Source organism: Anomaloglossus baeobatrachus, chromosome 1 (genome assembly GCF_048569485.1).
Source record: "Anomaloglossus baeobatrachus isolate aAnoBae1 chromosome 1, aAnoBae1.hap1, whole genome shotgun sequence".
In the NCBI taxonomy this organism is placed as follows: Eukaryota; Metazoa; Chordata; class Amphibia; order Anura; family Aromobatidae; genus Anomaloglossus; species Anomaloglossus baeobatrachus.
The window spans coordinates 963,421,418-963,434,853 of record NC_134353.1 but is presented as its reverse complement, the minus strand read 5'-3'; positions in this window follow the sequence as shown (position 1 = coordinate 963,434,853).

Below are 13,436 nucleotides of genomic sequence, written 5' to 3'. Positions count from 1 at the left end.
AAGAGTGCATACAGCGACCAGATAAAGAGTGCACACGGCGACCAGATAAAGAGTGCACACAGCGACCAGATAAAGATTGCACACAGCGACCAGATAAAGAGTGCACACAGCGACCAGATAAAGAGTGCAGACAGAGACCAAATAAATGGTGCACACAGCAACCAGATAAATAGTGCATACACCGACCAGATAAAGAGTGCACACAGCAACCGGATAAAGAGTGCACACAGCGACCATATAAAGATTGCATACAGCAACCAGATAAAAAGTGCACACAGCGACCAGATAAAGAGTGCACACAGCAACCAGATAAAAAGTTCACACAACGACCAGATAAAGAGTGCACACAGCGACTAGATAAATAGTGCACACAGCAACCAGATAAAGAGTGCACACAGCGACCAGATAAAGAGTGCACACAGCAACCAGATAAAAAGTGCACACAGCAACCAGATAAATAGTGCACACAGCGACCAGATAAATAGTGCACACAGCAACCAGATAAAGAGTGCACACAACGACCAGATAAATAGTGCACACAGCAACCAGATAAAGAGTGCACACAACGACCAGATAAAGAGTGCACACAGTGACCAGATAAAGAGTGCACACAGCAACCAGATAAAAAGTGCACACAGCGACCAGATAAAGAGTGCACACAGCGACCAGATAAATAGTGCACACAGAAACCAGATAAAGAGTGCACACAACGACCAGATAAAGAGTGCACACCGTGACCAGATAAAGAGTGCACACAGCAACCAGATAAAAAGTGCACACAGCGACCAGATAAAGAGTGCACACAGCGACCAGATAAATAGTGCACACAGTGACCAGATAAATGGTGCACACAGCGACCAGATAAATAGTGCATAGAGCGACCAGATAAATAGTGCACACAGCGACCAGATAAAGAGTGCCACGGCGACCAGATAATGAGTGCACACAGCGACCAGATAAAGATTGCACACAGCGACCAGATAAAGAGTGCACACAGCGACCAGATAAAGAGTGCACACAGCGACCAGATAAATAGTGCGCACAGAGACCAAATAAATGGTGCACACAGCAACCAGATAAATAGTGCATACAGCGACCAGATAAAGAGTGCACACAGCAACTGGATAAAGAGTGCACACTGCGACCAGATAAAGAGTGCACACAGCAACCAGATAAAAAGTGCACACAGCGACCAGATAAAGAGTGCACACAGCGACCAGATAAATAGTGCACACAGCAACCAGATAAAGAGTGCAGACAGCGACCAGATAAAGATTGCACACAGCAACCAGACAAAAAGTGCACACAGCGACCAGATAAAGAGTGCACACAGCAACTAGATAAAAAGTGCACACAGCGATCAGATAAAGAGTGCACACAGCAACTAGATAAAAAGTGCTCACAGCGACCAGATAAAGAGTGCACACAGCGACCAGATAAATAGTGCACACAGCAACCAGATAAAGAGTGCACACAGCGAAGAGATAAAGATTGCACACAGCAACCAGATAAAGAGTGCACACAGCGACCAGATAAATAGTGCACACAGCGACCAGATAAATAGTGCACACAGTGACCAGATAAATAGTGCACACAGTGACCAGATAAATGGTGCACACAGCGACCAGATAAATAGTGCACACAGCGACCAGATAAAGAGTGCACACAGCGACCAGATAAAGAGTGCACACAGCAACCAGATAAAAAGTGCACACAGCGACCAGATAAAGAGTGCACACAGCGACCAGATAAATAGTGCACACAGTGACCAGATAAATACTGCACACAGTGACCAGATAAATAGTGCACACAGTGACCAGATAAATAGTGCACACAGTGACCAGATAAATAGTGCACACAGCGACCAGATAAATAGTGCACACACAGACCAGATAAATGATGCACACAGCGACCAGATAAATAGTGCATACAGCGACCAGATAAATAGTGCACACAGCGACCAGATAAAGAGTGCACACAGCGACCAGATAAAGATTGCACATAGCGACCAGATAAAGAGTGCACACAGCGACCAGATAAAGAGTGCACACAGCGACCAGATAAATAGTGCACACAGTGACCAGATAAATACTGCACACAGTGACCAGATAAATAGTGCACCCAGTGACCAGATAAATAGTGCACACAGCGACCAGATAAATAGTGCACACAGAGACCAGATAAATGGTGCACACAGTGACCAGATAAAGAGTGCACACAGCGACCAGATAAAGAGTGCACACAGTGACCAGATAAAGAGTACACACAGCGACCCGATAAAGAGTGCACACAGCGACCAGATAAAGATTGCACACAGCGACCAGATAAAGAGTGCACACAGCGAACAGATAAATAGTGCACACAGAGACCAAATAAATGGTGCACACAGCGACCAGATAAATAGTGCATACAGCGACCAGATAAATAGTGCACACAGCGACCAGATAAAGAGTGCACACAGCAACCAGATAAAAAGTGCACACAGCGACCAGATAAATAGTGCACACAGCAACCAGATAAAGATTGCACACAGCAACCAGATAAAAAGTGCACACAGCGACCAGATAAAGAGTGCACACAGCGACCAGATAAATAGTGCACACAGTGACCAGATAAATGGTGCACACAGTGACCAGATAAATGGTGCACACAGCGACCAGATAAATAGTGCACACCGCGACCAGATAAAGAGTGCACACAGCAACCAGATAAAAAGTGCACACAGCGACCAGATAAAGAGTGCACACAGTGACCAGATAAATAGTGCACACAGCAACCAGATAAAGAGTGCACACATCAACCAGATAAAAAGTGCACACAGCGACCAGATAAATAGTGCAACACTGACCAGATAAACAGTGCACACAGCAACCAGATAAAAAGTGCACACAGCGACCAGATAAAGAGTGCACACAGCGACCAGATAAATAGTGCACACAGCAACCAGATAAAGAGTGCACACAGCGACCAGATAAAGAGTGCACACAGCAACCAGATAAAAAGTGCACACAGCGACCAGATAAAGAGTGCACACAGCGACCAGATAAATAGTGCACACAGTGACCAGATAAATACTGCACACAGTGACCAGATAAATAGTGCACCCAGTGACCAGATAAATAGTGCACACAGCGACCAGATAAATAGTGCACACAGAGACCAGATAAATGGTGCACACAGTGACCAGATAAAGATTGCACACAGCGACCAGATAAATAGTGCACACAAAGACCAAATAAATGGTGCACACAGCGGCCAGATAAATAGTGCACACAGTGACCAGATAAATGGTGCACACAGCGACCAGATAAATAGTGCACACAGCGACCAGATAAATAGTGCACACAAAGACCAAATAAATGGTGCACACAGCGGCCAGATAAATAGTGCACACAGTGACCAGATAAATGGTGCACCCAGTGACCAGATAAATAGTGCACACAGCGACCAGATAAATAGTGCACACAGAGACCAGATAAATGGTGCACACAGCGACCAGATAAAGATTGCACACAGCGACCAGATAAATAGTGCACACAAAGACCAAATAAATGGTGCACACAGCGACCAGATAAATAGTGCACACAGTGACCAGATAAATAGTGCAAACAGCGACCAGATAAAGAGTGCACACAGCGACCAGATAAAGAGTGCACACAGCGATCAGATAAAGAGTGCACACAGCGACCAGATAGAGTGCACACAGTGACCAGATAAATGGTGCAAACAGCGACCAGATAAATGGTGCAAACAGCGACCAGATAAATGGTGCAAACAGCGACCAGATAAAGAGTGCACACAGCGACCAGATAGAGTGCACACAGTGACCAGATAAAGAGTGCACACAGCGATCAGATAAAGAGTGCACACAGCGACCAGATAAAGATTGCACACAGCGACCAGATAAAGAGTGCACACAGCGACCAGATAAATAGTGCACACAGAGACCAAATAAATGGTGCACACAGCGACCAGATAAATAGTGCATACAGCGACCAGATAAATAGTGCACACAGCGACCAGATAAATAGTCCACACAGCGACCAGATAAAGAGTGCACACAGCGACCAGATAAAGAGTGCACACAGCAACCAGATAAATAGTGCACACAGAGACCAAATAAATGGTGCAAACAGCGACCAGATAAATGGTGCAAACAGCGACCAGATAAAGAGTGCACACAGCGACCAGATAGAGTGCACACAGTGACCAGATAAAGAGTGCACACAGCGATCAGATAAAGAGTGCACACAGCGACCAGATAAAGATTGCACACAGCGACTAGATAAAGAGTGCACACAGCGACCAGATAAAGAGTGCACACAGCGACCAGATAAATAGTGCACACAGAGACCAAATAAATGGTGCACACAGCGACCAGATAAATAGTGCATACAGCGACCAGATAAAGAGTGCACACAGCAACCAGATAAAGAGTGCACACAGCGATCAGATAAAGATTGCACACAGCAACCAGATAAAAAGTGCACACAGCGACCAGATAAAGAGTGCACACAGCAACCAGATAAAAAGTGCACACAGCGACCAGATAAAGAGTGCACACAGCGACCAGATAAATAGTGCACACAGCAACCAGATAAAGAGTGCACACAGCTACCAGATAAAGATTGCACACAGCAACCAGATAAAAAGTGCACACAGCAACCAGATAAAGAGTGCACACAGTAACCAGATAAAAAGTGCACACAGCGACCAGATAAATAGTGCACACAGCAACCAGATAAATGGTGCACACAGTGACCAGATAAGGATTGCACACAGCAACCAGATAAAAAGTGCACACAGCGACCAGATAAATAGTGCACACAGTGACCAGATAAATGGTGCACACAGTGACCAGATAAGGATTGCACACAGCAACCAGATAAAAAGTGCACACAGCGACCAGATAAAGAGTGCACACAGCGACCAGATAAATAGTGCACACAGCTACCAGATAAAGAGTGCACACAGCGACCAGATAAGGATTGCACACAGCAACCAGATAAAAAGTGCACACAGCAACCAGATAAAAAGTGCACACAGCGACCAGATAAAGAGTGCACAGAGCGACCAGATAAATAGTGCACACAGCGACCAGATAAAGAGTGCACACAGCGACCAGATAAAGAGTGCACACAGCGACCAGATAAATAGTGCACACAGTGACCAGATAAATACTGCACACAGTGACCAGATAAATAGTGCACACAGTGACCAGATAAATAGTGCACACAGCGACCAGATAAATAGTGCACACAGAGACCAGATAAATGGTGCACACAGCGACCAGATAAAGATTGCACACAGCGACCAGATAAAGAGTGCACACAGCGACCAGATAAACATTGCACACAGCGACCAGATATTGAGTGCACACAGTGACCAGATAAAGAGTGCACACAGTGACCAGATAAAGAGTGCACACAGCAACCAGATAAAAAGTGCACACAGCGACCAGATAAAGAGTGCACACAGTGACCAGATAAATAGTGCACACAGTGACCAGATAAAGAGTGCACACAGCGACCAGATAAATGGTGCACACAGCGACCAGATAAATAGTGCACACTGTGACCAGATAAATGATGCACACAGCGACCAGATAAATGATGCACACAGAGACCAGATAAATGGTGCACACAGAGACCAGATAAATGGTGCACACAGCGACCAGATAAATAGTGCACACAGTGACCAGATAAAGAGTGCACACAGCAACCAGATAAAGAGTGCACACAGCGACCAGATAAATGGTGCACACAGCGACCAGATAAATAGTGCACACTGTGACCAGATAAATGATGCACACAGCGACCAGATAAATGATGCACACAGAGACCAGATAAATGGTGCACACAGAGACCAGATAAATGGTGCACACAGTGACCAGATAAATAGTGCACACAGTGACCAGATAAATGGTGCACACAGTGACCAGATAAATGGTGCACACAGCGACCAGATAAATAGTGCACACTGTGACCAGATAAATGATGCACACAGCGACCAGATAAATGATGCACACAGAGACCAGATAAATGGTGCACACAGAGACCAGATAAATGGTGCACACAGAGACCAGATAAATGGTGCACACAGTGACCAGATAAATAGTGCACACAGTGACCAGATAAAGAGTGCACACAGCAACCAGATAAAGAGTGAACACAGCAACCAGATAAATACTGCACACAGTGACCAGATAAAGAGTGCACACAGAGACCAGATAAATGGTGCACACAGCGACCGGATAAATAGTGCACACAGTGACCAGCCTAATGGTGCACACAGCGACCAGATAAATAGTGCACACAGCGACCAGATAAATAGTGCACACAGTGACCAGATAAAAAGTGCACACAGCGACCAGATAAATAGTGCCCACAGCGACCAGATAAATAGTGCACACAGTGACCAGATAAAGAGTGCACACAGCAACCAGATAAAAAGTGCACACAGTGACCAGATAAATGGTGCACACAGTGACCAGATAAATAGCACACATTTCACCCAGATAAATGGAGCACACACAAACCAGATAAATAGCACACATCTCACCCAGATAAATAGTGCACATAGCACCCAGATAAATAGCTCATACAGAGACCAGATAAATAGCTCATACAGAGACCAGATAAATAGCACATACAGCAACCGGATAAATAATGCACACAGTGAAGAGATAATTAGTACAGACAATGACCAAATAAATAGAAAGCCCAGAAACTGAATAAATAGTGCACTCACTGGCCAGATAAATAGCAAATGCAGCATTCAGATAAATAGTACACACAGTAATCAGATACATATACACAGTGGCAAAATAAATAGAATATACAATGTCCAGATAAACAGCCCATGCAACAATTGATAAATATTGCACACAGTGACCAAAAAAAGGCATAAAAAATGCAATTATCAGAGAAGATTGTTATAGCTTAGTACAGTGCAGACACCTGCTGAAAACAAACTCAATGCATTTGGGTGCAGACATTTCTGCACCAAATCTGCATTTCCAGGCAGAAAAATGCACCAAAACTGCATGCGTTTTGATGGGGTTTCAGTGCACACATTGCCTAATACAGTAATTCGGCATTGTGTTCAATGACTTCCCCTCAGGTGAGGTCACTGAGTTCAATGAGTTCACCTCAGGTCAGTTCACCTAAGGTGACAGCTGGGGTACCATGAGAACCTCATCTGTGACCTTGTGTGAACTCACCAATGTTGCCACTCTCATAGCTGCGGCTCTGTCGATGTGTCCCTAATGCCGCAGTGAGCAGTCACATTTTCTGATGTAAGCATTGTTGACCTTAGGGAGATCACCATTTCCATTGCGGAGACACCATCACGTGTTTCTCAACGCAGTGATTCTAGAGCAAAGCCCCCTGGGAAGTATGCAAATGAGAAAGCCGCGGAGACACCATCACATGTTTCTCAACGCTGGCAGGAAACTAGCCAGGTCTTTCACCGGGAAGGAACAACCACGGGAAGGGCAGTCTCCAGTCAAGGAAACCATCTATGCCAAACATGGTATCCATCCACAGACAGCCGTTTCGGGGTATGTGCCCCTCATCATACCATGTTTGGTATAGGTGGTCTCCTTGACTGGAGACTGCCCTTCCCGTGGTTGTTCCTTCCCGGTGAAAGACCTGGCTAGTTTCCTGCCAGCGTTGAGAAACATGTGATGGTGTCTCCGCGGCTTTCTCATTTGCATACTTCCCAGGGGGCTTTGCTCTAGAATCACTGCGTTGAGAAACACGTGATGGTGTCTCCGCAGTGGAAATGTTGATCTCCCTAAGGTCAACAATGCTTGCTTAAGTAGTCTTTTACTAGGCATTTCCCCCACTAGCCAGATTTCTACTCCACACTGATGAGGGGCAAATACCACGAAACGGCTGTCTGTGGATGGATACCATGTTTGGTATAGGTGGTCTCCTTGACTGGAGACTGCCCTTCCCGTGGTTGTTCCTTCCCAGTGAAAGACCTGGCTAGTTTCCTGCCAGCGTTGAGAAACATGTGATGGTGTCTCCGCGGCTTTCTCATTTACATTTTCTGATGTAACTGTGTACTGCGACCTCAGATATAGCAAAGCCAGAATCACCATGGCACATCTTGTCTGTGGATTACATCAGACCTGCAGGGTATTTGGGGATTAATAAATTGGAGAAAAGACAGAGAGGGTTTTTTTAAAATATTTTTTTTTTTTCTGTGTGTTTTGGATTTATTTCGTTTTACTTACAGGGTTAGTAATGGGGGTCTCATAGACCCCTCCCCAATACTAACCAAGAGCTTGATGGCGCCTGTGATTTTTGAGAATTCACAGCTGTCATTAACCCCTTATATTACCTCGATTGCCACTGCACCAGGGCAATTGAAATGAGAAAACTAAAATCTAATATATGTAACAATGCTGGGGCGGCTGCGGTCTGCTATTTTTAGGCTGGCAGTGGGCCCAATAACCATGAGCCTCCCCAGCCTGAGAATACCAGCTCCCAGCTGTTGGCTTTACCTTGGCTTGGTATCAAAACTGGGGGGATAGCACGCCATTTTTTTTTAAATTAGTTATTTAAATTATTTAACCCCTTTTTTGCAATTCTGACCAGTAGTAGTTTGGCAGGTTATAAGTCTGGAGCTTCAACCAAGCCCTGTGATTCTGACACTGTTTTTTTGTGACATATTGTACTTCACGATAGTGGTAAAATTAGGATGATATATTTTGCATTTATTTGATGAAAATGTTTAAAATTTTGCAATTTTCATACTTTGACATGTTATGCCCATAAATCCGAGAGTTCTGTCACACAAAATAGTTAGTAAATAACATTTCCCACTTGTCACTTCACATCAGCGCAATTTTTTAAACATCATTTTTTGTTAGGAAGTTACCAGGGGTCAAAGTTCATCAGCAATTTCTCATTTTTCCAACAAAATTTACAAAACCATTTTTTTAGGGACCACTTCACATTTGAGGTGACCTTAAGAGGCCGAGGTGAAGAAAATACCCAAAAGTGACCCCATTATGAAGGCTGCACCCCTCAAAGTGCTGAAAACCACATCCAGGAAGTTTATTAACACTTCAGGGGCTTCACAGGAACCAAAGCAACGTGCAAGGAAAAAAGTGAAAATGTTACTTTAGTCATAATATTTAGCATTTTTATAAGGGTATCAGGAAACAATGCACCATAAAATTTCAGTGCCTATAAGCGTCCAGTGGTCCAGCATCTGCGACAGCATCAGTCCGGTGCCTATAAGCGTCCAGTGGTCCAGCATCTGCGACAGCATCAGTCCGGTGCCTATAAGCGTCCGGGTAGTCCAGCATCTGCGACAGCATCAGTCCGGTGCCTATAAGCGTCCGATAGTCACACATCTGCGACCTGTATCAGTCCGGTGCCTATAAGCATCCGGTAGTCCAGCATCTGCGACCTGTATCACTCCAGTGCCTATAAGCATCCGGTAGTCACACATCTGCGACAGCATCAGTCCGGTGCCTATAAGCGTCCGATAGTCACACATCTGCGACCTGTATTAGTCTGGTGCCTATAAGCGTCCGGGTAGTCCAGCATCTGCGACCTGCATCAGTTCGATGTCTATAAGTGCCCGGTAGTCCAGCATCTGCGACCTGCATCACTCCGGTGCCTATAAGCATCCAGTGGTCCAGCATCTGCGACCTGTATCAGTCCGGTGCCTATAAGCATCCGATAGTCACACATCTGCGACCTGTATCAGTCCGGTGCCTATAAGCATCCGATAGTCACACATCTGCGACCTGTATCAGTCCGGTGCCTATAAGCATCCGGTAGTCACACATCTGCGACCTGTATCAGTCCGGTGCCTATAAGCATCCGGTAGTCACACATCTGCGACCTGTATCAGTCCGGTGCCTATAAGCATCCGGTGGTCCAGCATCTACAGCCTGCATCAGTCCGGTGCCTATAAGCATCCGGTAGTCCAGCATCTGCGATCTGCATCACTCCGGTGCCTATAAGCATCCGATAGTCACACATCTGCGACCTGTATCAGTCCGGTGCCTATAAGCATCCGATAGTCACACATCTGCGACCTGTATCAGTCCGGTGCCTATAAGCATCCGGTGGTCCAGCATCTGCGACCTGTATCACTCCGGTGCCTATAAGCATCCGGTAGTCACACATCTGCGACCTGTATCAGTCCGGTGCCTATAAGCGTCCGGTAGTCACACATCTGCGATCTGCATCACTCCGGTGCCTATAAGCATCCGATAGTCACACATCTGCGACCTGTATCAGTCCGGTGCCTATAAGCATCCGGTAGTCCAGCATCTGCGACCTATATCAGTCCGGTGCCTATAAGCATCCGGTAGTCCAGCATCTGCAACCTGTATCAGTCCGGTGCCTAAAAGCATCTGGCGGGGGCGGGGGCTGGCTTCCCCGTCGCGGGGGCTGCTCGGGGAGATCGCGCTCGGATCCGGTGCCTTCTCCTTGGTGGCTTGAGTGGGGCCGGACCCGGGGCTCAAGCAGCGCTCCTCGCCCATGAGTGAAAAGGGGAGGAATTTGGGGGATTTGTATAGAGTTCGTGACGCCACCCAAGGGTTGTGGTGATGGTGGGCACCACAGCTGCTGGTGACGGGGTTCCCGGGAGCGATGGCGGGGAGCAGCTATGTGTTAACCCCTCCGTGGGTAGGGGCTGGTGGTCCCGGGGCCCAATAGGGGGGAGGAGGATTCCGCAGGATGGGTTTTGGCAGGGTGCAGGGTGCAACGTTGCGATGCAGCATGGTGCCGGATGGCACTGGTGTACTCACTCAGACACAAACGGACAGAGTCTCCGGTAAACCAAACGGCTGGATGGACAGGGCCCGTAGTCGGCTGCAGTTTTCTCCCTGGACAGGTTGATGGTGGCTGTCGTTTCCTGCACCTGTGTTTTCTGTCTTGACTCCAATGCCTGGGCACCGGGAGTCCGCTCCCCGACGTATATGTGCCGGAGGAGCCCGTTTGCCCGCAGACGCTGGCCCTTTGGATCTCTGGCCCTTGGCGGTGGCGCTTATCCGGAACGGTTGGGCTGTTGCCTTCAATCGGGACTTGGGTGGGAATGAACCCCTGAGGTCCAGACCGCAATCAGAGAATTTGACTAGAGGTTGGCTTTAAGCCTAGTCGGGGTCTGAGTACCCTGCCTTGGTGCGTGGCTCCAATCGGCTCCCCGGTTCAGTACCGGCGGGCCACCGCCCGACCCCAGTCCTACGGTTCCGCTGACCTTCGCCAACTCCTGCAGACGGCCACAACCGTCTGCCAACCTTGCTGGACGTGCCTGGGCTCCGACCCAGACAGTTTTCACTCCTCACTCACTATAGACCACAACTGGACTGACTACTGTATTTTTCCCGCCTCCAGCCTGTGAACTCCTCGGTGGGTGGGGCCAACCACCTGGCTCCGCCCCACCTGGTGTGAACATCAGCCCTGGAGGGAGGCAACAAGGGTTTCATGTGTGACTGGTGTGACCTGTCCAGGGAAGGGGAGGTGCATGGTGTTGTGTAATGACCTGTGACCCCTGGGGTCCAGGGCGTCACACATCCAGTGGTCCAGCATCTGCGACCTGTATCAGTCCGGTGCCTATAAGCATCCAGTGGTCCAGCATCTGCGACCTGTATCAGTCCGATACCTATAAGCGTCCGGTAGTCCAGCATCTGCGACCTGTATCACTCCGGTGCCTATAAGCGTCCGGTAGTCCAGTATCTGGGACCTGCATTAGTCCGGTGCCTATAAGAGTCCGGTAGTCCAGTATCTGCGACCTCCGTCAGTTTGGTGCCTGTAAGCGTCCGGTATTTCAGCATCTGTCACTGTGTTGGTCTGTCGGCTCCTCGCAGCCCCTGGTTCATGATCTGCCATCATTTATTGTGCTGGGATCTGTTACTTGTGAAATTGACTGTTTTAATCCATATTTTTGGATCTAAACCTAGTGAAGAAGATGCATTACTTTGGTGGCTGTCCACACTTTCCGATCCCCTCCTAATATCATTACCAACCATCAAACTGATCCGATCCTTAGCCTTTAAGTCTATGGCCCCCTGCAGAGTATATACTGGTCCCGCTCTATTCAGTGACGGGCACCGGAAAGTTAATTCTGACTCTTTGGCTATTAGGCTCGCTGCCAGTCATTCTTACATGGCTAATTAGCCAAATCCATCTAATTATTCTGAGTTTTATTTCGCAAATGAAGCCTTGAAATATCAATTATGACCTGTCAGTCACCTCCATGCGGAGGATTGTCCCGTGTGTGTCCTATCACCGCATGTCCGTCATGTGCCGCACCTTCAGAAATATCAACCAAAAAAACCTTTATTTAAACTTTGAGAGAAGACAAAATAAAGTGGTGAAGAAGAGTCTTTTATTATTTCATTGAAGTCACCTTGGATCGGCACAGGCGGGAAATGGTGGAAGGGATTCATTCAATGAGACCATAAGGACGTGAAAACCATGGCTGGCATATGGGGCCCAGTGAAGAGGGGGGCCCAGCCGGGTCAGAGGTAATTAATAAACCTCGGGCCCCCACTTCACGGGCCTTAGTCACAACCGCAGCAGAGGGGCCTGACCATATAACTTTGGCCACTGCACTGGCTAATTTTCATATGAAAAGGCATCGCATGCAAATTAGCCATATGCTAAAAGCAAGGTCAGTGGAGCAGAGCAGGGCGCTTGGCGCATCATCCCGTTAGCCCAGCGTGCAGCAGTGGGATGAGGTCATCACTCTGCGACCTCATCACACTGCTGTAGGCAAGTGTGTGGATAAATCCCAGTGGCTAGAAGAACCTCTCTAGTTAGTGGGCGTGACTGGCTTGGTTGGGGGGCATGGCGATGTTTTCTCTGTCCACTATAATCATGCAAGAGGGGGCTTTGCCCCCCCCTGCACCACCACATCCGAGGGTCTTACCCCCAGACCCCTGCTTCTCTTATAAACACCTCCATAACCACGTGGAATTTCTTCATGGTATCAGCTATGTTTGCCTAGATCTGCCCCTTCTGATCACATGGGCATGAAGTCAGCAGAGGCTCCTTAGCCCACTGGGATTTAGCCTCTACCCTGCTAGCAATGCAGAACTGTGGAGGTGGCAAGGTCGGCGGGGAAAGGTAAGCGCTCTGTGAGCTGAATACAGGAGCGGGACTATCACCAGGGGTAGTAGAGGGGCCCAGTCCCTGACTTGCTTCAGCTGGATGTGGGTCAGAGGGTGCACATTGCGACTCACAGGAGGACACTGCAAAATGTGGGAGCCAGGGAGGGTGAGTAAAATGTTTTGTTGTTTTTTTTTTACTTTGTGCGGCACACAAATATATTAGGAGAAGCCCAGGAAGGCAACATATATACTGGCAGGAGGACATATATATCAGGAAGGGGACAGAAACCTGGGTGGGGACATGTATACCAGGAGGGGCCCAGGAGTGGGACATACATAGCAGAAGGACCCA